This window comes from Zalophus californianus, chromosome 17, assembly GCF_009762305.2.
Source record: "Zalophus californianus isolate mZalCal1 chromosome 17, mZalCal1.pri.v2, whole genome shotgun sequence".
Lineage (NCBI taxonomy): Eukaryota > Metazoa > Chordata > Mammalia > Carnivora > Otariidae > Zalophus > Zalophus californianus.
The window spans coordinates 42401193-42425241 of record NC_045611.1 but is presented as its reverse complement, the minus strand read 5'-3'; positions in this window follow the sequence as shown (position 1 = coordinate 42425241).

Genomic DNA, 24049 nt, shown 5'->3' with positions numbered 1-24049 from the left:
CTCTGGGTCATGAGATTGAGCCCTGAAACGGGCTCCGCACTAAGTGGGGAGTCTGCTTGAGGTTCTGTCTCTCCCTCTCCTTCTATCCCTCCCCTCTGAGCACATTCTCTCTCTCTAAAATAAATAAGTGAATCTTAAAAAAAAATAAATATATAATTCTTTGGCATTAATTGCATTCACAGTGCTGTACAAACATCACCACTATTTCCAAAACTTTTTCATCACCCTAAACAGAATCTCTGTACCCATTCTCCTCTCCCATAGTCCCCGTTAACCTCTCATCTACTTTCTGTCTCTATTATTTGCCTACTCTAGAAATTTCGTATACATGGAATCATATGATATTTGTCCCTTTGTGTCTATCTTATTTCACTCAGTATGTTTTCAAGGTTCATCCATGTTGTAGTATGTTAGACTTAATTCCTTGTTATGGTGAATAATATTCCATCAGATGTATATGCCACATTTTGTTTACCCATTTACCTACTGATGGACAACTGGGTTGTTTCTACCTTTAGGCCCTTTCTACCTTATGTTTCTAAGAGTTCTGTAGCTGTTGTCTTTGGTTTAGTCTTTGATCTTTGGTCTTTGATCCGTTCTGAGTTAATTTTTGTATATGGTGTAAGGTAAGGTTCAACTTTATTCTTTTGCATGTGGCTATCCAGTTTTAACAGTGCCATTTGTTGAAAAGATTTTTCTTTTCCCCAAAGTTGTCTTTACAACCTTTCAAAAATCAGCTGACCGTATATGTGAGGGTTTATTTCTGGGCTTTCTATTCTGTTCATCCACTTGTCTGTCCTTATGCCAGCATCATACTTTTTTGATTATTTTTCCTTTGTAGCTAAGTTTTGAAGTTGAGAAGTGTGAATACCCCAACAATTTTATTTTCAAGATTGTTTTGACTATTTGGGTTCCTTGGTAGTTCTATATGAATTTGAGGATTGACTTCACCTATTCTGCAGAAAAGACCAGTGAAGTTTTGATAAGAATTGCATTGAATTGTAGATTTCTTTGGGTAGTATTGTCATCTTAACAATAGTAAGTCTTCCAACTATGAACATGGCTATCTTTCATTTATTTATGGCTTCTCTAATTTCTTTCAGCATTGTTTGATAGTTTTCAGTGTACAGATCTTTTTCTTCTTTGGTTAAATTTGTTCCTAAGTAATTATTTTTTTATGTTATTATAAATGGAATTGGTTTCTTCATTTCCTTTTTGGATTGTTCATTGCTAGTATGTGGAAATGCAACTGATTTTTTTTTTTTAAGTCCCAACATGGGGCTTGAACTCACAACCCTGAGATAGAGACCTGAGCTGAGATCAGGAGTTGGATGCTTAACTAACTGAGCCACCCAGGTGCCCTGAAGTGCAATTGATTTTTATGTGTTGATTTTATATCCTGCAACTTCACTGAACTCATTTATTAGATCTAACAGTTTGTGTGTGTGTGTGTGTGTGTGTGTGTGTGTGTGTGTGTGTAATATTAGGGTTTTTTATATACAAGATCATGTCTTCTGTGAACAGAGATAATATTACTTCTTCCATTCTATTTGGATGCCTTTTATTTCATTTTCTTGCCTAATTACTTTGTCTAGAACTTTCAGTACTTTATTGAAAAGAAGTGGCAAAAATGGGCATCCTTGCCTTGTTCCTGATCTTAGAGGAAAAGTTTTTAGTTGTCCACTCTTGAGTATGGTGTTAACTGTGGGTTTTTCATATAAGCCCTTTATTATATTAAAGTTTTCTTTTATTCCAAGCTTATTATTTTTATCATGAAAAATGTTGAATTTTGTCAGATGTGCTTCTGCATCAATTAAGATGATTATGGTTTTTTTCCCCCTTCATTCTATTAATGCAATGTCTTACAGTGATTGATTTTCATATATTGAATCATCCTTGCATACTGGAAATAAATCCCACTTGGTCATAATGTATAATCCTTTAAATATGCTGCTGAATTTAGTTTGCTATATTTTGTTGAGGATTTTGTATCAATATTCATAAGGGATAATGTTCTGTAATTTTCTTTAGTGTCTTTGTCTAGAATTAGGAAGTATTCCCTCTTTTTTCAGCTTTTTTGAAGAGTTTGGAAGGATTGATGTTATTTCCCTCAATTTTTAAGAGTCCTTTATATATTAGGTTACTGCTCCTTTATCTGTGATATATTGCAAATGTTTTCCCCCATTTGTTCTGTTGATTTTGTTTATGGTAAAACCATGCAGGTTTTAAATATATTTGTGTATATTTAAACTCCTGCATGGTTGTACCAAATTTATCACTTTTTTCTTTTATAGAATTGGGATTTAGGGATATAGTTAGAAGGGGCCTTTTCCTAAACTCAAGTTCAAGCAAAATTCAGTATTCCAGTACTTGTATGGTTTTATTTTTATATTTAGATGTCTGATACTTTTAGAGCTTATTCTTGTGTATTGTGTGGGACATGGATCTAATTTAATTTTTTCTAAATGATTAATCAGTTGTCCTAGTACCATTCATTAAAAACTCCATCTTCCCCTCTGTGATTTGAAATGCCACCTTCATTATACACTAAAGTTTTATGTGTACTTGAGTCTATTTCCAGCATTCTGTGCTACACCATTGGTCTGTCTATTCATATGTACCATTCTACTTTAAGTATAGAATCTATATAGTATATTTTAATATCTGGTAGGACTAGTCCTTCTAGTAGCATTTGTCTGTCTCTTTCCTCCCTCCCTCCCTCCTTTTACTTTATTTTCAAAGACTCTATTTTTTAGAGCAGTTTTAGATTCACAGCAAAATTGAGAAGAAGGTACACAGATTTCCCATATATCCTCTGGTTCTACACATGCACAGCATCCCCCATTACCAACATTCCCCACAAAAATGGTACATTTTTTACAATTGATGAACCTGCATTGACACATTATACTCAACCAAAATTCATAGTTTACAATAGGGTCCACTCTTGGTGTTGTACATTCTATGGGTTTCAACAGATATTTAATGACATGTATACAGTATTACTGAATCATATAGAATATTTTCACTGTCCTGAAAATTTTCTGGGCTTATAGCATTTATTTTTTAGTATATTCCTAATTTTTTTATGTTTTTTATTTTTTTCATATCAAGTTTAGTGTCATCTTGCCTACTTCTATAAAAAAAAACTTGGTAGGTTTTTGGATTTAATTTTTTTTTTTTACTGGTACTGCATTAAAATTTTAAAATAATTCAGGGAAAACTGACATCTTTATGATACTTTCCCATCTTTTCTAAGCACAAAGGATGTTCTTAGAAAGGATGTCTTTCTATCTTTTCAAGGCTACTTTTATGTCTTTCAGGAGTGTTTTATAAATTTCCTTATATAGGCTTTGTATGTTTCTTGCTAAACCTATTCCTAAGTATTTTGTCATCGTTGTTGCTGTAAATGGAGTTTTCTCTACTGTTCATCTTTATTCCTGAAGACTATTGTTTTTTCTGGGTATAAACAGAGGCAATATGTGAAGATATAATGGCTTTTTAAAAAAATATTTTTTATTTTTTCATTTGAGAGAGAGAGAGTGTGCAAGCAAGAGCACAAACAGGAGAAAGAGTCAGAGGGAGAAGGAGAAGCAGACTCCTCGTTGAGCAGGGAGCCCAATGCAGGGCTCGATCCCAGGACTCCGGAATCATGACCTGAGCCAAAGGCAGATGCTTAACCGACTGAGGGACGCAAGTGCCTCAATATAATGGCTTTATACCATTATGGTACATTGCTAGTTATTTCTTTCAGCATATTGATGATAACATTGTGCTGTTTCCTAGCATCCATATTTTCTCTTGAGATATTAGCAGTCAGGTTAGCTGTTTCTCCTTTGAAGATTGTGTCTTCTTTTCTCTGGCTCCTTTTAAGATTTTTTTCTCTTCGACTTTTTGTAGTTTCACTATGATGTATCTAGATGTGGATTTTAAAAAAAATATGTATTCTGTTTGGGATTTGTTAAGCTTTGTGAAGTTATGAGTTGGTGAATTTCTTAATTTCTGGGAAATTCTCAGTCATTATGTCTTCATATATTGCCTCTGTTTATTCTCTCTATATTCTTATCTGGAATTTTGATTAAATGCATATTAGACTTTCTCACTGTGTTCTCTGGGTCTTGTTCATTTTCATCTATATTTATACACAGATGAAATTTATGTATGTTATATGTTTGTTCTGGACAGTTTGTTGTGGACTTATCTTTTGGTTTGTCAGTGATCTCTTCAGCTATGTCTAATTTGCTGTTAAATCTGTCCATTGAACTTTTAATTTTGTTTATTCCTTTTCAGTTGTACAACCGCCATTCGATTTCTTTTCACTTCTGTGGTGCCCCTTTTTAAAGGATGCAACTCCCTAATGATGTTTTCAAGTTTTTCTATTATCTCTTTGATCATAGTAAAAATAGTGATTTTATAGTCTGGGTTCTGAAAACCCTAATATCTGAGACTGTTGTGTTGAAGCCTTTCTGTTGCCTCTCTCTTTCTCTTTTCTGCCGGTTCTTTCTTACAAGGTCTCTTCCCCCCCATATATACTGTCTTCTGGTCATTGTATTTGAAAATTTATTTGTTGGAAAATCTTGAGACATGGGATAATTGAATCTTCTTCCAGAGAGAATTTTTGTTTGCTGTATCAGTAGTTTGGGTGCCCTATTAGTTTAGGACCACCTTACAGCAAGGTCAAGACCTCAGGTTCCCAGAATCGCCCAGATGTACCAAGTCTTGAGGTCTTGTCTCAGCTGAAAGGGGAAGATTGCTGATAAGACTTTCTGCTCATGTGAATCTTGCAATTACACTTTTATCTCCTTCCTTTCATAATTATACCTTAGTTTTTGTATTCTTATCTTCTAAATTGTTAAATGCCATCCAGATAAAAGGCGTATTGAATGCTGAGTTACTTCTCTGGGCTCTAACCTCTTAGATTTTGTTTCAATAATTCTTTATTCTCTTTTTAGCTAGCTTCTGCTTTCAAGAAGATTTTTAAAAATCATGTTTAATTCAGGTTTATCAGTTGCCCTTGAAGGATTGTTTTGAATTACCTAACCTGCTAGTACTTCATGGGTCAGTTCTGGAGGCTCTCTTCTGTCGTGAGCATCCAATTTTATTGCATTGTGGCTTAGAAGATGCTTTATATGACATAATTTTTTTTCAGACTTTCTTTGTGATATGGTGTATTTTTTTTTGTTATCTACTTCATGTTGGTAGAAAATAATGTGTTTTCTGTAATTGTCAGGTACAGGGTTCTATAACTTTCCATTCTTTCAGACTTGTTATTTATGATGTTTAAATCTGTCATTACAAATTCTTTACCTTCTCGACTGGTCAATTTCTGAAAGTGGTGCTTTATATATCTTATACATTTAAAAATATTTTATTCATTTATGAGAAAGAAAGAAAGAAAAGAAAGAAAGGAAGAAAGGAAAGAAAGAAAGAAAGAAGAAAGAAAGAAAGAAAGAAAGAAAGAAAGAAGAAAGAAAGAAAGAAAGAAAGAAAGAAAGAAAGAAAGAAAGAAAGAAAGAAAGAAAGAAAGAAAGAAAGAAAGAAAGAAAGAAAGAAAAAGAAAGAGCAGGGGAAGTTGCAGAAGGAGAGGGACAAGCAGACTCTGCACTGGATGTGGAGCCCGACATAAGGCTTGATCTCCATATAGTTGGATTTTAGTTTTTATTATTGTGGCAAAATATGCATAACCAAAATTATGTCATTTTAGCCATTTTACGTGTCCAGATTAGTTGCACTATGTACATTCACATTGGTGTTCAACCATCACCACCACTCATCTTCAGAATTTGTTTCCTCTTTCCAATGGAAACTCTGTGCCGATTAAACAATAGCTCCCCAATACCTCCTCACCCCAGCCCCTGGTAACCACCCTTCTACTTTCTGTCTCTGTGAATTTGAGTGCTCTAGATGCTGCATATAAGTGGACCCATACAATGTTTGTCCATTTATTTCATTTAGCATATGTCTGTAAGGTTCATCCATGTTGTAGCATGTGTCAGCATTTTGGATTAAAAAATATTTTTTTTCTGGCATTCCAGCGAAACAGAAAATCTTATAGTCTTTTAAGAGGTAGTCTCCCGATTAGCTAGCATGCCTGGGACCTCAGTTCACGTTGTGTCTGAACTGGGACCACATGAAAACCCCCACATCTACCACTTCATCTTCCTGCTGCAGTGCCAGGCCATACACTGCTCTACATTGATTCGCTTTTTTAAAAAAATTCTTATTTTTTAATTTATTGAGAAAGAGAGAGCAAGAGAGAGAGTGCGAAAGAGCACAAGCACGGGGAGGGGCAGAGGGAGAGGGGGAAGCTGACTCCCTGTGGTGCAGGGAGCCTGATGTGGGGCTCAAACCCAGGATCCTGAGATCATGACCTGAGCTGAAAGCAGACACTTAAGCCACCCAGGTGCCCCTTAAATTCTTATTTAAATTCAATTTAGTTAACATATAGTGTATAATTAGTTTCAGGGTACATTGGTTTGCTTTTTAAATTCATCAGTTAATCAATGTGTTAAATTTTACCCATTTGCTTTATATCCTCCAAAAAGTTTGCAAATTTTCAAATATCACCTTCTCTGTTTTAATGTTTCATTCAGTTTATTTTTTGTGTGCTTTTTCTTCTGTTATATTCAAAAGAGTATAAGATTTCTAGATAGAAGAATATATATTTCTTCTGATACATTTATATGGAGTCTAATTCATTATCATGAGCCAGAAGTTCTTTGGGCTATTTATATTACCTTTATTTATCTTAAAATAATTTGAATTCAGACATTAATTTCTGTGACAAAATTTTAATACATTTTTGCCACTTAAATAATGTGTCCTGAATTGGAATGTTTACTAGTATTATGAATATTATATAAACATGGTTGATAGAAAATATCAATATTTCTGTTGTTCTTCATGAGTTTTTAAAGATTGTGGTAAAATATATATAACATAAAATTGACGATTTTAACCATGTTTAAGTGTACAGTTCTGTGGCATATTACATATAATATTAAATATATTATATTCCCTTGTGTATGTATATATATCTACACATATGTACATATATATTCCATATATACAAGGGAATATTATTCATACAATTCAATACACACACACACACACACACACACACACACACCTCCCTTGGAACATTGGAATATTATTCAACCTGAGAAAGAAGGAAATCCTGCCATTTGTGACAACTTGGGGGAACCTTGAGGGCATTATGCTATGCTAGTGAAATAAGGCAGACAGAAAAAGACAAATACTGAATGTACTCACTTATATGTGGAATCTAAAAAAGCCAAACTCAGAGAAACACAGAGTAGAATGGTGGTTACCAGGGGCTGGGGAAAATGGGAAGATATTGGTCAAAGGGTACAAATTTCCAGTTATAAGTTAACAGGCTCGGTTATCTAATGTACCCCATGGTGATTATAATGAGTAATACTGTATTATATCCCTGATAGCTGCTGAGTGAGGAGATCTTAAATATTTTTTTTAAAGATTTTATTTATTTGAGAGAGAGAATGAGAGAGAGAGAGAGAGAGAGCATGAGACGGGGGAGGGTCAGAGGGAGAAGCAGACTCCCTGCCGAGCAGGGAGCCCAACGCGGGACTTGATCCCGGGACTCCAGGATCATGACCTGAGCCGAAGGCAGTTGCTTAACCGACTGAGCCACCCAGGCGCCCCTTAAATATTCTTATCATAAAAAAGAAATGGTAGTTATGTGATGGGATGGAGGTGTTAGCTAATGTTATGGTGGTAATCATTTTGCAATATATAAATGTATCAAATGTATCAAATAACCAATATATTAAACTTACACAATGTTATATATCAATTATGTCTTGATAAAGCTGGAAAAAATAAAACATTGAGATGATAAAAAAGGATACTTCCAGAAGGACAAGAGCTTGAGTTTGGTTTGGAGTGAAAAAGAGTGAAGGTGGGAGGGGCGGGAAGGACAGTGGCTCTGTTTTTTGTTGTGGTTAAGAGGTGAGGTGGAGAGAAGGTTCCAGAAGCAGCATGCTTTTTTGAACTTTCTTACCAGAACCAAGGGACGGAGTGCCCTGGCTTTCTTATAGGTTGGGCTAGATGTGGGGCAAAAGGGAAAGAAAGTGTGTTGGGGGATGGAATGCCATCAGTGGTCAAACATCAAAAATAGATTCTATCACTGTACTCATAGATCTAATTTATTTATTTTAATGAGCATACAGCATTCTTTTTTTTTTTTTTTTAAGTAGACTCCACACTGGGAACCCAAAGCTGGGAGCCCAATGCTGGGCTCAAACTCACTCTTAGATCATGAGCTGAGCTGAGATCAAGAGTTTGATGCTTAGCCGACTGAGCCAACCAGGCGCCCCAGTATATAGCATTCTATCAGGTGAAAAAAAAAAAACCAACTTATTTTTCAATTTTTCCACTGAGGGACAGTTATATATTTTATGCTTTTTAACTATTAGAAACAGTTCTGCAGAGAACGTATCTGTACAGAATCTTTGCAAGAGTTTTTCTGGGGGGAGCTACCAGGATTTGGAATTGCTGGCTCGGAAGGTGTCCTGATCTTCAGGTGTACAAGACATTGCCAGACTGTGTTCTGCAGGAACTGTATTAACGTACACTTCCATGTCTGGAAGCAGTAGAGTTTGCACTTTGTTCTGAGGGTGGTGGGAGGCCATTGGACTGGGAGAATGCTCTGATCTGAATAATGAAAATGTAACCTGGGGGTGATGAGTGGGATTGGAAATGGGGAGACAGGTACAAGGCTCTTGTGATCATGTGGGGGAGAGGCGAGAGTGCCTTGGATGGGGGTGGTACAGGTGGAGATGGTGACAAATGGTGGAATTCAGGATATCCTCTGAAGACAGACTTCACAAAACTTGCTGATGGATTGGGTGTGGGCTGTGATAGAATGACTCCTAGTTTGTAGTCTTACTACTGAACTGGGGAAGACTGGACAACAAGGGGATGGGGTTGGGGGGAGGCGTGGGGATCTAAAGTTGTTTTGGCCATGTTAAGTTTGAAATACCTGTTAGCCGTGCTAGTAGAAACATGGAATGGGCAGCTTGTTATGCATGCTGGGGGCGCAGGAGCGGGGTGGGGGCCCGGAGCTACATTTGGGGTCCTATTTAAAGCCCCAGGCATGGAAGATTCTCTAGGTGTATAGAGAAGAGGTTTTCAGACTGAGTTCTGTGGAACTCTAACAGAATCTGGGAAAGGGAAGCAAATCTAGCAGGGGGAACAGAGATGGAGGCCAGTGGAAACTGAAATAAAACCAGGAGACGATGGTGAGCCAGGAGGCACATGAAGACAGTACTTCAAGCAGAAGGGAAAATCACTGTGTCAAATGCTTCTGATGGATTAAGAGGAGCTGGGAGAACAGACTGCAATCTTCTGAACCCTTTGGTTACTTTTTCATCTCTGACTTTCCTATATTTTGACACCTTAACTGCAGTCCTCAGTCTTTGTTAATATTATTGGGGGAGTGGGGAATCCACATCACCGTGCAACCCCCATCCCATTCTAAGGATATCATTAAAACGAGAATGGAAAAAATTAAAGAATTAAAAAGTGCTGGAGGCCTTGTATCTGTTGGTAGCCATTTAACCTACCCCATAGTGGCATCCTGGTGTCAAGCAGCTGTGTATATTTTTAAAAAGCCCATCCAAATGCTCTAGAGGGCCTTTTATATCACGAGTTAGAACTGCCTGGAAGATCTGATTGGCCCAATTCCACAAAGAAGTTTCCAATAGGTTTTAAAGCCTTCTGTCTCATTTCTTTGTGCATTTGTTATTAGCTCAATAAATAATAAATAGAGGAATTACCCAGTCACTAATTTGCTTTTTTTATCAAGTCGAGTTCATGTTTTAATGAATTGCCATTTTTTTGGTATTATTGAACATGTGTTATGATATGCCTGTAGTTCAAGTATAAAATTATTTTTATTATACTATTTGTTTCTTCACCCATACATATTTTCTCCAGCTATGGTTTTTGCGAGTATGCTTGTTCACTTATTCCTTCCCTGGTCCCATTCCGGTGATGTCTTCTAGTAAAACGTTTGCTTTCTTCCTGAATTATTACATTAAGAGAATTAATATTTGTTGCTCTCTGACCCTAAGAGTGATTAATGATATTTTTTTAAAAGATGTCTAATTTTTCTTTTTTCTTTTTCTTTTCTTTTCTTTTTAGGCAGAATGTTCTTTGGCTACTGTGATGTTTTATTTTAGTGTTGCCTTTTTAATGGTTACCTATATTTTTAGGGAAATGTTGGGTTGAGCTGTGTGAAATTGCTGATATTTGACTATAGATATGGCAATTTCAGATGGCTCAACCTAATACTTTTGTTTGCTTTAGGAATATTTCTTAGCAGTCACTCAGGCTTTTAATTAAATTTCTGGCTTTTAGTGGTCACAGATTAATTTGATGAGAGCTTGGTTAGTTTGTTAATCCCATGTGCTCTCTTTTCTCAGGGGATTGCATTCTTGGCTTCCTCACCCCGAACTTGAACTTTTGAGGACCACAGGCCGCATACCACACTTTAGCCGTCTTGCATTACATTCTGAAATTGCTAAAACCTGCATAGAAGTAGCAACGAGACTTGACTTTTTAGGAAAGAGTCGGATCTGGATATGAACGTTGAAGGTGTGCTTTAGTTTAGAGTCTTGTGGATATTTGCAAGTTTTTTCCGCTTTATTAAGGCTGCCACGAGTGTTAGCCTGGGTGAGGACGCCTTGCACAGTCCACCTTCCTGCATCCTTCCTGTGCACCTTCTCCACCCTCTGGAGAGATGTCCTACCCATTCCGTCCTCTGCTTTCCTTCTCTTCCCATCTTCTCCGCTGGTCCCTTATTATAGGCCCCTCCTCTTCTTCTTGGGGATATGATGATGATGATGATGATGATGATGATGATAATAATAGTAATAAAATAGTTTCCATTTTATGGAGGACTTAGTACCAGACACTGTGTTTTCTACATGTATTTGCTCATTTAATGTTCCCAATAACCCTCTGGTCATAATAGGTACTATTATTACACTCAGAGGTGAGCAGAACCAGCTACATAATTTGTAGGGCCCAGTGCAAAATAAAAATGTGGGACCCTTTGTTTAGATCTTATCAAGAGTTTCAAGAGAGGGATAACAGAAGATTAAAGCAAGCACAGAGCCCTTCTAAGTGTGGGGCCTTCTGTTACCATGCAGGTTGCAGGCCAGTGAAGCTAGTCCTGAGGTGAGGTGAGGTGAGACAGAAGGAGGTCAAGTGAAAGTTTTGCATTATGAGATGATGAGATGATGAGCTTGCATGAAACCCAGGTCTGTGGCCTCCCAAGGCCGACTTGTCTCACTGCTCTGCTGCCCTGTAGGAATCTCCTGATCAGTCTCTCTTTCTCTGGTCTTGCTCGTCTCCATTCAACCAGCAGGGTGGTGTTTCTGAAGCTGAAATCTGACCACAGCACACTCCTGCCTCTTCTGGGCCACTGCCTTTGAGTAAATCCTCAACTCCTTGGCGCAGAACCCAGGACCATGTAGGATCTGGCCTCTGCCAATCCCCTGGCCGGCCCCCAATCTCATCCCCTCCCCACATGGACCTCCTATGCTTTGGTCATCCTGACCTGCTTGAAGATCTGGAACATGCCATGCTCTTTCTTGCCTTCTTGGTTTCTCATGTGCTCATCTCTTTCCCTGATATCCCCCTACCCTCAAATCTCTAGCAAATTTGTATTCATTCCTGAATATCCAGTGTGACTATTTCTTTCTGTCTGAAGCATCTTTGAATCAGTCCAGCAGAGCTGGTGCCTTCCTCCTCTCTGCTGTGTCCCATGAAATCACGTCTGTTCAGGTGCATTATTGCCATATGTCCGGTCATCTGTTTCTCGTGCCTGTCTCCAACCACGCCAAGCTCTTCATGGGCAGGAACAGTGTTTTAGTTGGTGTTGTGTCTCCTGTGCCTGCCCCAGGGCTTGACATTAGGTATGTGTTAGATCAGTGCTAATTGTGTTGACCTAAACTCGGGACCGGTCTAAGGAGGGATACAGTGATAGTTGAACTGGATGAGGAGAAGAGTTGAGGGCATTGGCCACTGGCAACAGACCCAAAGTGTCACCAGACTGAAAAGACGTAGGTTAGATGGGTACCTATAACAGTTTTGTGTTTGTCCTCAGCTGGGACCAAGGGCAGGCATGAACAGGCGCGTCCAGGCCTTTCCCTGCTGTGAGGTCACACCAGATCATGGCGCCTGAGCCCAGCAGTGCAGAGGATGGTCCCTTGGAGAAACCGTGGGAAGCTCCTATCCCTTGAGGTCACCACAGGGGAAGAGAACATACTGGTTGTTCAAATGTGGAAGGAAATGATTTTCCCTTCCTCTCCCCTTAGGTAATTAATTAATACTTCAAAGAGAATTTCAACTTTATGCAATGATTTATATTAAAGCCCTGAACAGAAAATATAAAAGCAGCAGCTTTGCTAAATAAACCTAAGTAATTAGCAGTCTCATCTGTATTTTAAAGTATATTCTTTTTCATTTCATAGGTATGTGCTTTTCAACTTCCCGTTCGGCCGAGGCCTCTGTGTGCATGAGCCTCGTGACCTGACCATCATCATAAGCCTCAGAGCGTGTTGCCTCCCTGGTGGGGAAAAGGTAGGATCTTTTCTCTTGAGAAAACTTACCCGTGCTTTTGTGAGCCTTATCCCAAGAGTATCCTTCCCTTCCGTCAGCCTCTTTCACTGACAAGCCTTCTCTTGAAAAGGGGTTTATTCCTGAGGTAGATCACAACTATGAAGCAAGCTTTTACCAAACATTTTTGAAGGTGTGATCCTGAATATTTGTCTTGCTCTAGTTTCTGAAAAAAGATGGGGGCTTTTGTTTTTCTCCCTTTACCGTGTGGTTATATGGACCGTTTCCCAGGGTCCCCATCTTTGCTGTGTTTGGGGCACATTTGGAGTCATGTTCGGGAACATGAGCAGATCTTGAGTGGTTGTCACAAGCTGCTTGAGAAAGGTGTCGCCTGAGTACAGTGGCCCTTCTTTTCGTTTGCATCTGTATGGTTTCTCTGTAGTCTCCCTCTTTCTCTTGCTCTCTCTGTCTTTCTTGCTATCTCCTCGGATATTTAGGAAGACTTGGATTTTTGTCCTCCTGGTTATCTTTATGGTAATACCTTTGTATAATACCTTAAATACCCATCCCCTTTCTGGTCCTGTGTATCGGATGTCCTACCATGAGTAATGTTTGGAATAGCTTATAAATCTTCTCCATTTCTTTTCTCCAATCCTGCCTCTGATTTAAAATAAAATTTTTTTACTCATAGTTAATACCGATAGGTAATTGGTGAGGTCCTTCTTCTATATATGCTCCCCTCACTCTACTCATTTTTCATGTTTGTATTTTATCTGCATTGTCAAGCATGTCAATCATATGGTCCGGGCACCCTTATCTCCATCACCTGGTCCTGGTTCTATAGTTAAATATGCTCAGTGCCCACCATGGGTCCTTCACCAACCCTCTGTAATAATTTCTTAGTTGTCTGAAGTTTGTTCTCTAGTAGATGCTTTCAGGAAGGGCTCATGGGAACAATATGCCTCGAACCTTCTTTGTTTATGTATTTTATTTATTTTCAAACAATCACAGACTTACAGAAAAGTTCAAGTACTACACCAAGAAATTTTTTCCCTACAAATCATTTGAGAATAAGTCGCTTACCTGATGCCTTGTCCCAATGAATACCTCGGTGTATTTTTCCTACAAAGACATTCACCTACGATAACCTCAATATTAGGAAAATTGCATTGACACGGTACTAACATCTCATACTCAGACAAAACTCAAAGTTTGATCAGGTGTTCTGATAACATCTTTTAAATCAAAAAGACCCAGCCAGGATCATGCATTGCATTAAGCAGTCACTTCTCTTTACCTCCTTCTATCTGGAACAGTTCCTCAGACTTTCCTTGACTTTGACAACCTTAAGATAATGAACCAGTTAACTTGTAGAATGTCCCTCAAGTTGGGTTTGTCTGATGCCATCTGATGATTAGACTAAGGCTGTGCATCTTTGGGAAGAACACTACAAAAGTGCTGCTACCAATTGCACTAATAGGTATTTACCCCAAAATACAAATGTAGTGATCCAAAGGGGCACCTGCACCCCAATGTTCATAGCAGCAATGTCCGCAATAGCCAAACTATGGAAAGAGCCCAAATATCCATCGACTGACGAATGGATAAAGAAGATGTGGTGTATATATACACAACGGAATATTATGCAGCCATCAAAAAATGAGATCACCACTTACAGTGATGTGGATGGAACTAGAGGGTATTATGCTAAGCGAAATAAGTCAATCAGAGAAAGACAATTATCATATGATCTCACTGATATGTGGAATTTAAGAAACAAGACAGAGGATCATAGGGGAAGAGAGGAAAAAACCAAAACAAGACGAAATCAGAGAGGGGGACAAAACCATAAGAGACTCTTAAGCATAGAAAACAAACTGAGGGTTGCTGGAGGAGAGAAGGGTGGGGGGATGGGGTAACTGGGCGATGGACATTCAGGAGGGCGTGTGATGTAATGGCCACTTGGTGTTATATAAGAATCAATGACCTCTACCTCTGAAACCAGTAATACATTATATGTTAATTGAATTTAAATAAAAATAAATAAATTTTAAAAAATTGATGCTGTGTTCTCAATGCATCCTGTCAGGTGGCACACATTTTTGACTTGTTCCCACAACTGATGTGTTTACTATGATCACTTGATTGAGGCAATGTTTGCCAGGCTTCTCTACTGTCAAGTTACTCTTTCCCTTTTTGTAGTTAATTAGCACTTTGTGGGGATATACTTTGAAACTGTACAAATACTGTGTTCCTCATCACATTTTCAGTTCATTCATTCATTCATTCATTCATTCATATCAGACTCAAGATTTCCTATTTCATATGGTAGATTATATTCCATTGTTATCATTAATTATTTTGAAGCTCAACCTGTCTCAGATTTGTCCCACATTTGCATCTTTGTTTATCCACCATTCATCAATCAATCATATCATATTCCAGTATCTAACTGGAATTATATCAGTACCTCCAATTCCTCGGGCACCTGGGTAGCTCAGTCATTAAGCGTCTGCCTTCGGCTCAGGTCATGATCCCAGGGTCCTGGGATCGAGCCCCACATCGGGCTCCCTGCTCCGCGGGAAGCCTGCTTCTCCCTCTCCCACTCCCCCTGCTTGTGTTCCCTCTCTCACTGTGTCTCTCTCTCTCAAATGAATAAATAAAATCTTAAAAAAAATACTCCAATTCCAATTCAATACCACAAAGTTCTTTCTATTTTATTCCTTTCCTTTTTCTTTTTATTTATTTATTTTTAAAGATTTTATTTATTTATTTAATTGACAGAGAGAGAGAGAGAGAGACAGCGAGAGAGGGAACACAAGCAGGGGGAATGGGAGAGAGAGAAGCAGGCTCCCCGCTTAGCAGAGAGCCCAATGTGGGGCTTGATCCCAGAACCCTGAGATTGTGACCTGAGCCAAAGGCAGTCACCCAACTGAGCCACCCAGGCGCCCCTCTTTTTTTTTTTTTAAGATTTTATTTATTTATTTGCCAGAGAGAGAGAGCAAGCGAGCACAAGCAGGGGAAGCGTCAGGCAGAGGGAGAAGCAGGCTCCCTGCTGAGCAAAGAGCCTGATGTGGGACTCGATCCCAGGACCCCAAGATTATGACCTGAGCCGAAGGCAGAGGCTTAATTGACTGAGCCACACAGGCGCCCCTATTTTACTCCTTTTCCATGTTTGTATCCCTTTTCTTCAACAGAGAGAAACTGGATCCTATTATCCTTAATGTAGTAACTTATTCGTTCCACTCTTCTGCCAGTAACAGATGTCCCAGACTGACTGCCACCTTTGCCCTTTGCATGGATGTTCTTCTTACTCTGCTTGGGATCTCACTCCCCATTTCAGGATGTCCCCATGTGGATGTCCTTTCACCCCACTTAGGCATTTATCCCCTGTACCCCATCCATCCTACTTGGCCTCTGACTCCCTACACTGGGGTGCCTCCCCACCCTCCCTCCACCCACGTTGATGCCCCCTTCCCCTGCCTGGGTTTTGGCATCCCAAGCAAAATTGTCCTTTTCATCCCGTTTGGACTATGACTTTCTAGTCAGGCTTTACCCCTTCCCCCCCACCCCCCGCCCCGTGCCTCAACACTCCAAGTCATGCCTCCCTTCTGTGGACGTCTTCCTCTTCCCACTCAGGTTCTGCTAGGTGCCCTCTCTGTGAATGTCTTCCTCAACCCACTTGGACTTTTGCATCCCACTTTAGGCCATCACGGCTGCTCCCTGCCCTTATCCCCACCCCCTGTGCAAGTGACAACCTTGTTTTCCTCTACCTGCTGGCTGAGTGAGGACTGAACTGTTCAGGAAGGGAAGGAGGAAGATGAAGCAGGAAGAGCTGATATCTGATATCTTACATGCTTGTAAGAAAGTGGTCTGTGACCTTATACTTGAAAGGTATTCAGGATATAATTTGGTGAACATTATCTTTCCTGGAGGATCTGAAATATGCTACTCTTATGTGTTCTGGCTTTGAAGGTTACTGTTGGAGTGTTTGATGCCAGGTTGATTTACTTTTCCTTAAGTGTCACTTTGTCTTTTTGTCTAAATGCTGTAAATTTTTTTTTTCTTCTTCTTTATAGTTCCATTGTTTGACTAGAGTGTTGACCATTCTGGGTTGATTTTCCCAGGTACGTGGTGTGTCTTATAAGTATGAAGGTTCAAGTCTCCTTTTATTTTAGGGAATATTTTTGAATTATACTTGTTTTAAAAGTGTTTTTTTTTCGGTTCCATTGCTTTGGTTTTCTTCCCATGCATATGTCGGCTCTTTTTTGCTTGTCTTCTATGTCTATCATTTTTCTCTTATGCTCTTTATTCCTTTCTTCATGTGTTTTAGTTTCCCCTTTCTTCTCATTTTCACAAATTTATTATCTTACTGTATTCACTGTGGTTTCTAGTCATTCCTTCGGGTTTAGTCTTCACTCCTGAATTTTTTTTTCTTTTGTTTAGATTTGTTTCTGAGCTCTGTCAGTTCCTTTCATACGCGCCTTGTGTCTGGCTATCTCATTTATGCTGTTTTTTCCATAACTTCTCCTATTTTCTTAATTTCATTTAACTCATTTTGAAATATGAGCTCACTGTTTTCATCTGCTCTATAGTCATATTTTTCTGGTGAATATTTGTTTTCTGAATATATGTTATGGGAACCATTTTTCTCTCTTTTTGGTATTTTTGAATGGGGGATTGACCATAATCTTCTTCTGTTGCTGAAGTTGTATTTTTATTTTATTTGTTTATTTAAAGATTTATTTATTTATTTTAGAGAGAGAGAGTGTGCATGAGCGGAGGGAAGGGCAGAGGGAGAGGGAGAGAAGCAGACTCTCCGCTGAGTGTAGAGCTTATAGAGGGCTCCATCCCACTACCCCGAGATCATGACCTGAGCCAAAATCAAGAGTTCATGGCTTAACTGACTGAGCCACCCAGGTGCCCCTGAAGTTGTATTTTTAGAAGGAAGTTCATGTATAGGGGTTGGGAGTTGGCCAGAATGTCCTTCTCTCCTTTCTGATTCTATCACAAAGTATTTATTTATTTATTTAAAAAAAATTTTTTTAAAGATTTTATTTATGTATTTGACAGAGAGAGACACAGCGAGAGAGGGAACACAAGCAGGGGGAGTGGGAGAGGGAGAAGCAGACTTCCCGCGGAGTAGGGAGCCCGATGCGGGGCTCGATCCCAGCACCCTGGGATCAGGACCTGAGCAGAAGGCAGACGCTTAACGACTGAGCCACCCAGGCGCCCCTATCACAAAATATTTAATGGTTCTTGTGCATTCCTCTCTTCAGTGCTTTGTGATAATTTGCTTCCTCTCGTCCCCTCCCCCACTAGTACTTGAACATTTTCTCTCTTTCATGTGCAGGTGCCCTGCCCTGATTGACTTGGGCTCTACTCCCAGGTGTTTCTCCTCAATCTGCGCTCTCTTTTTGGAAGGAAGCCCCACTGGGTGTTCCTGAGAGTCCTGATGGTCAGCTGCCTAGCACCTTTCTGTCTTCCTGTAGTGGCCTCACTCTCACCATAAAGCCCCTCCCAGTTTCACCTGTTGTGCCTAGATCCACACCTGAGTGGGAGCCCCTCCTTTTAGAACTGACCACGAGGCGTCAATCTCTCATTTGCCCAGCTCTTAGGATCTGGTTTCTCCTGTTTCTGGCCTGCTTTCATTCTCATGTGGGTCTCACTGCTGTCAGTGGTTGGCCCCACCTACCTGTATTATGTTGCTGAGAATTCTTTGTGACCTAGTTTTGTTGATGACATCATCCATGAGTTTTGTCTTTTGCTTTCCTACTTAATCTCCTTTTTTAAGAGGGGAAAACCATGCTGTCAACACTTGTGTCTTACTTCTCTCTTCCTTTTGTCTGTTTTCACAGCTTGGACCCCATCCATCTCTGTGTGCTTTTTTGATTGGGGCTTAAAAGAACCCTCTAAGGACCCATTCTATATGGAATGACTCATCTCATTCTCTAGTGATAGATTCTTGGCTCTTATTCCTGTTTGAGGTATTGGCTGTGAAAAGTCACGTGAGGGAGCAGCAAGCTCTCAGATTTCTTGTGAGGGAAAGGGGAAAGCCAATAGGATTTTTAGAATGTGATAAAAATTGCACATTAGGATGCCTGGGCATAAAGAGTTACTATCCAAAATCTATAAAGAACTTATCATAGTCAACACCCCAAAACCAAATAATCCAGTTAAGAAATGGGCAGAAGACATGAAGAGACATTTTTCTAAGAAGACATCCAGATGGCTAACAGACACATGAAAAGGTGCTCAACATCACTCATCATCAGGGAAATGCAAATCAAAACCACAGTGAGATGCCACCTCACACCTGTCAGAATGGCTAAAATATAAAACACAAGAAACAACAGGTGTTGGTAAGGATGTGGAGAAAGGGGAACCCTCTTACACTGTTGGTGGGAATGCAAAGTGGTACAGTCACTCTGGAAAACAGTATGGAGGTTTCTCAAAAAATTGAAAACAGAGCTACGCTATGACCCAGCAATTACACGACTACATATTTACCCAAAGGATAAAAAAATACAGATTCAAAGGGGCACATACACCCCAGTGTATATATATGTGCACGCACAAACACACACACACACACACACACACACACACACACACACACACACACAGAGGAATATTACTCAGCCATTAAAAAGAATGAAATCTTGCCACTTGCAGCAACATGGATAGAGGTAGAGTGTATTAAGCTAAGCAAAATAAGTCAGTCAGAGAGAGACAAATACCATGTGATTTAACTCATATGTGGAATTTAGGAAACAAAACAGATGAACATGTGGGAAGGGAAAAAAGAGAGAAGGAGAGAGGAACCACAAGAGACTCTTAACTATAGAGAACAAACTTAGAGTTGATGGAGGGACGTGGGTAGGGGATGGGCTAAACAGGTGATGGGTATTAAGGAGGGCACTTGTTATGATGAGCACTGGGTGTTATATGTAAGCTATGAATTACTAAATTCTACTCTTCAAACAAACAAACAAACAAACAAAAAACCTCAACAAATTAGGATTAGAAAATATCTTTAACCTTCTCATAAAGAACAACATTATACTTAACGGTAAAATATTGAGAAGTTTTAAGAGTGAGAAAAAGAGGAAATTATCTGTTCTTATTGCTATTCAACAGTAAGCTGGAGGCTCTAGGTAGAGTTAAAGGCAAAAAAGACAGCAAAAAGAAACAAATGGTATGAAGATCAAAAGAAGAAAAAGTAAAATTATTTTCATGTTCAAATGACATAATCATTCATATAGAAAATCCCAAGGAATCCACAAAAACATTACTAGAACCAATACATGACTTTAGAAAGGTTATAAGATCAAGGTCAATATAAAAAATTCAATTATATTTTTGACATATGTACTTTCAGCAGAGCAGTGGAGGCAAAGCCTGACTCCAGAGGTTAAGAGAATATGGGAGGTTCTGATTTGAGTGAAGGTGGGGTAAACACATTCCACCTTGCTCTCCCTCTGAATGTAGCTAAAAACCCTGGGAAGAATGCATAAGGCAGATATCAGAGGACTCTAAAAAGTAAATGATAACAGGCATATTGGGGAAGAAAACCCGAACATGAAATACAACTAATCCAGTGGTGACTTTCTTTTATCCTTTTTTTTTCCTCCTTTGTCTTCTGGCTGGGACCCAAAGACAACTTGATCTCTAAATCTGTATCCTGGCACAGACAGAAATATCTGAAAGAGAAGCCCTTTCTTTCTGGCTTAAGGAACAGAAGTAATGGCTGAAATTTCCCCAAATTTGGTAAAAGGTGTAAAATTACAGAGTCAAACCCAGTGAACCCCAAACAGAAAAACTCAAAGAGATCTATAGCCAGATACATCATATTCAAACTGCTACAAATAAAAGAGAAAGAGAAAGAAAAATGCTAAAAGTAGCCAGAGAAAAACAATTGTCTATGGGGAACCATAATTTGAGAGACTGTGGATTTCTCCTTAGCTGCTGTGGAGGACAGGAGGCAGTGGAAACATTTTTAAAGTGCTGAATGAGAAGAACTGTCAAGTCAGAATTCCGTATCCAGGGAAAATGCCCTTCACAAATGAAGATAAAATAGAAACTTTCTTAGATGAAGGAAAACCAAGAGAAAGTGTCACCAGCAGACCTGCCTTAACGTAATGTTAAAAGAAGTTCTTTAGGCAGAAGAGAAATGATGGAACTTTCAGAGGGAGACTTAGAACTTCAGGAATAAGGAAAAACAACATAAATGGAAAATATGTGGATAAATATACCAGACAATTCCTCTCCCTTTAAGTTATTTAAGATATATATGGTGGCTGAAAGCAAAAATTATAACATTATCTGGTGGGGTTTTCATTGTATGTAAATGCAGTGTGTATAGGGCCACATTGCAATGTGATGGCCACAACAGAAATGAGGGAGGGTAAGTGATCCTATGTCAGGGTAAGGTTTCTCTGTCTTTCACACTCAAGTGGTAGAGGGTTATGCCAGTGAAAATGGCAGAGTAAGGACATCCAAAATCCTCTCCTCCATAAAAGCAAGGAGAACATTGGCAAACGTTGTCAGAATCAACTTTCCAAGAACTCTGAAGTCTTGTAGAACATTCGTTTTTGAAAAATGGCTGAATTTCAGTAAAAACTGTGAGTGTTTTGGTGGTTTAAGTTGCTCTATTTCCATTCCTCCTTCCTCACTCCATGGTAACTTTGACAACCAACAGCTTGCTTTGTGGTGGGAACCACCAGTCTGGCAGGCACTAGAGGCAGCAGATGCAATTGGAGCTTCTTCAAAAGCCCCCTTCCCAAGATTTAATCTGGTGGTTCCTTGTAAGACCTCACTCACATGACTGTCTTTGTTTGACCTGACTGGAAGACCACCACACAGAGCCTTTTCCCTGGGAATGTTTGTGGAAAACAATCAATGGCATTTGTTTAACATTTCAGCTGCCTGAGGCAGTGGGTAATATTTGGGGCAAATAATAGGCAAACCAGAGGCATACAAAGAAAAGCAAGGGAATGATATGTTTTTTTTTTAAAGATTTATTTATTTATTTGAGAGAGTGAGAATGAGAGAGAGAGAGAGAGAGAGTACATGAGAGGGGGGAGGCTTAGGGGGAGAAACAGGCTCCTCGCTGAGCAGGGAGCCCGATGCGGGACTTGATCCCGGGACTCCAGGATCATGACCTGAGCCAAAGGCAGTCACTTAACCAACTGAGCCATCCAGGCGCCCCAAGGGAATGATATGTTAATGGAGGCTTTGGAAAGCTCCAACATATCCCTGGGAATCTAGAAGGCCATGCGCATGCCCAGGGATGTGCACATGCTCAGGAAAAACCTGAGAAGGTCCTGTGCTTTTGTCTTTGGCTAACTTTGAGGGTCTTTGCAAGCAGGAAGTTAAGGCTGAAGCTGAGTTATAAATTGCCTCCTGAGTGTTGAAGGTGTGCCTCAACATGCATAAAGACTCCCTCAGCAAAGACTAGGAGACTTACTGGTTTCAAGAATTTAAGGAAATCTGTCCTGTCATTAGCTGACCACAAAGTTAACTGAGCAGAGACTTCAGTGCCCACATACAACAATGAATATATATTTTACAATTCAGAAAAGTCATTAAACAGCAAAACAACAACAACAAAAAACAACAGCAACACCAACAAATCTTGGGAAGTGTGTGTGTGGGGAGGTCTGATGTCCAGAGTTGTCACACTCAAAATGTACAGTTTCCAACCAAAAAAAATTATGAAACATTCAAAGAAATATGAATGTATGGCCCATACATGGGAAAAAAAATAGTAGTCAATAGAGAGTGTTCTTGAGGAACCTCAGATGTTGGATTTACTATACAAAGACTTTAAGTCAATTATCTTAAAGTGTTCAAAGAATGAAAGGAAACCATGTCCAAGAACTAAAGGAAAGTATCAAAATTATCTCATAAAATAGAGATTAGTAACAAAGGGTCAGAAATTAAAAGACCAAAATAGCAATTTTAGGGTAGAAAAGTACAATACCTGAAATTAAAAATTCACTAGAGGGGCTCAACAGTGCATCTGAGGAAGCAGAAGACCCAGTGAACTTGAGGTCAATTGAGATTATCTAGTCTGGTAAACAGAAAGAAAAGAGAATGAATAAATATGAACAGAGCCTCAGAGACCTGTGGAGCACCAGAAATCATATGCATAAGGGAATCCTAGAGGGAGAGGAGAGATAAAGAAAGGAGAGAAATAATATCTAAAGAAGTAATAGCATAGGGGTGCCTGGGTGGCTCAGTCGTTAAGCATCTGCCTTCAGCTCAGGTCATGATCCCGGGGTCCTGGGATTGAGCCCTGCCTCAGGCTCCCTGCTCAGCGGGAAGCCTGCTTCTCCCTCTCCCACTCCCCCTGCTTGTGTTCCCCCCACCCCGTCAAATAAATAAATAAAATCTTAAAAAAAATGAAGTAATGGCATAAAACTTCCCAAATTTGATGGAAAACATTAATCTACACATTGAAGGAGCTCAACAAGTCTTATATAAGATAAACTCAAAGAAATTCATACCTAGACACATTATAATCAAAGACATTGCAATCAAACTGCAATCTAAAGACATCTTCGAAAGAGATCTTGAAAGCAGTAAGAGAAGTGTCACATCATGTACAAGAGGTCCTAATAAGCTAATTTCTCTTCAGAAACCATGGAAGCCAGAAGGCAGTGAGATGTTACATTCAAAGAGCTGAAAGAAAATGATGGTCATCCCAAGAATTCTATATGTAGCAAAATTATCTACAAAAGATAAAGGAGAAATTGAGACATTGCCAGATAAACAAACACAGAAAATTTATCATTAGCAGACATGCCCTGCAAGAAATACTGAAGGAAATCCTTTAGGCTGACATGAAAGGACACTAGATAGTAACTTAAATCCACATGCTGAAATAAAAAGCTCTAGTAAAGTTAAGTAGGTAAATATAAAAGATAGGATAAATGTAATTTTTATTTGTAACTCAGTTTTTTCTCCTATCTGATTTAAAAGACAATCACATAGACCTAAATCCAAACATATCAATAATTATATTAAATGTAATTCATCTGCACACACTAACTGAAAGTATGAGATTGTCAAATTGGACTAAATAACAGGAGACAACTATCTGCTGTCTACAAGAACTCATTCTAAATACAACAGTGTAGGTAAATTAAATAAAATATTAGAAAAAGATGTACTAAGCAAATACTAATCATAGAAAACTGGAGTGGCTATATTAATATTAAAATTGCCTTCAGAGAAAGGTAAATTATCAGGGATAACGACGGACATTGCATAATGATAAAAGGGTCAATTCACCATGAACGCATAGCTATTCTGAATGTGTATGTACCTAACAAAATAACTTGGAAATACATGAAGCAAAAACCTGATTGAATTTAAAGGAGAAATCTACAATTATAGTTGGAGACTTCAACGTTTCTCTCAATAATTTATAAAATGA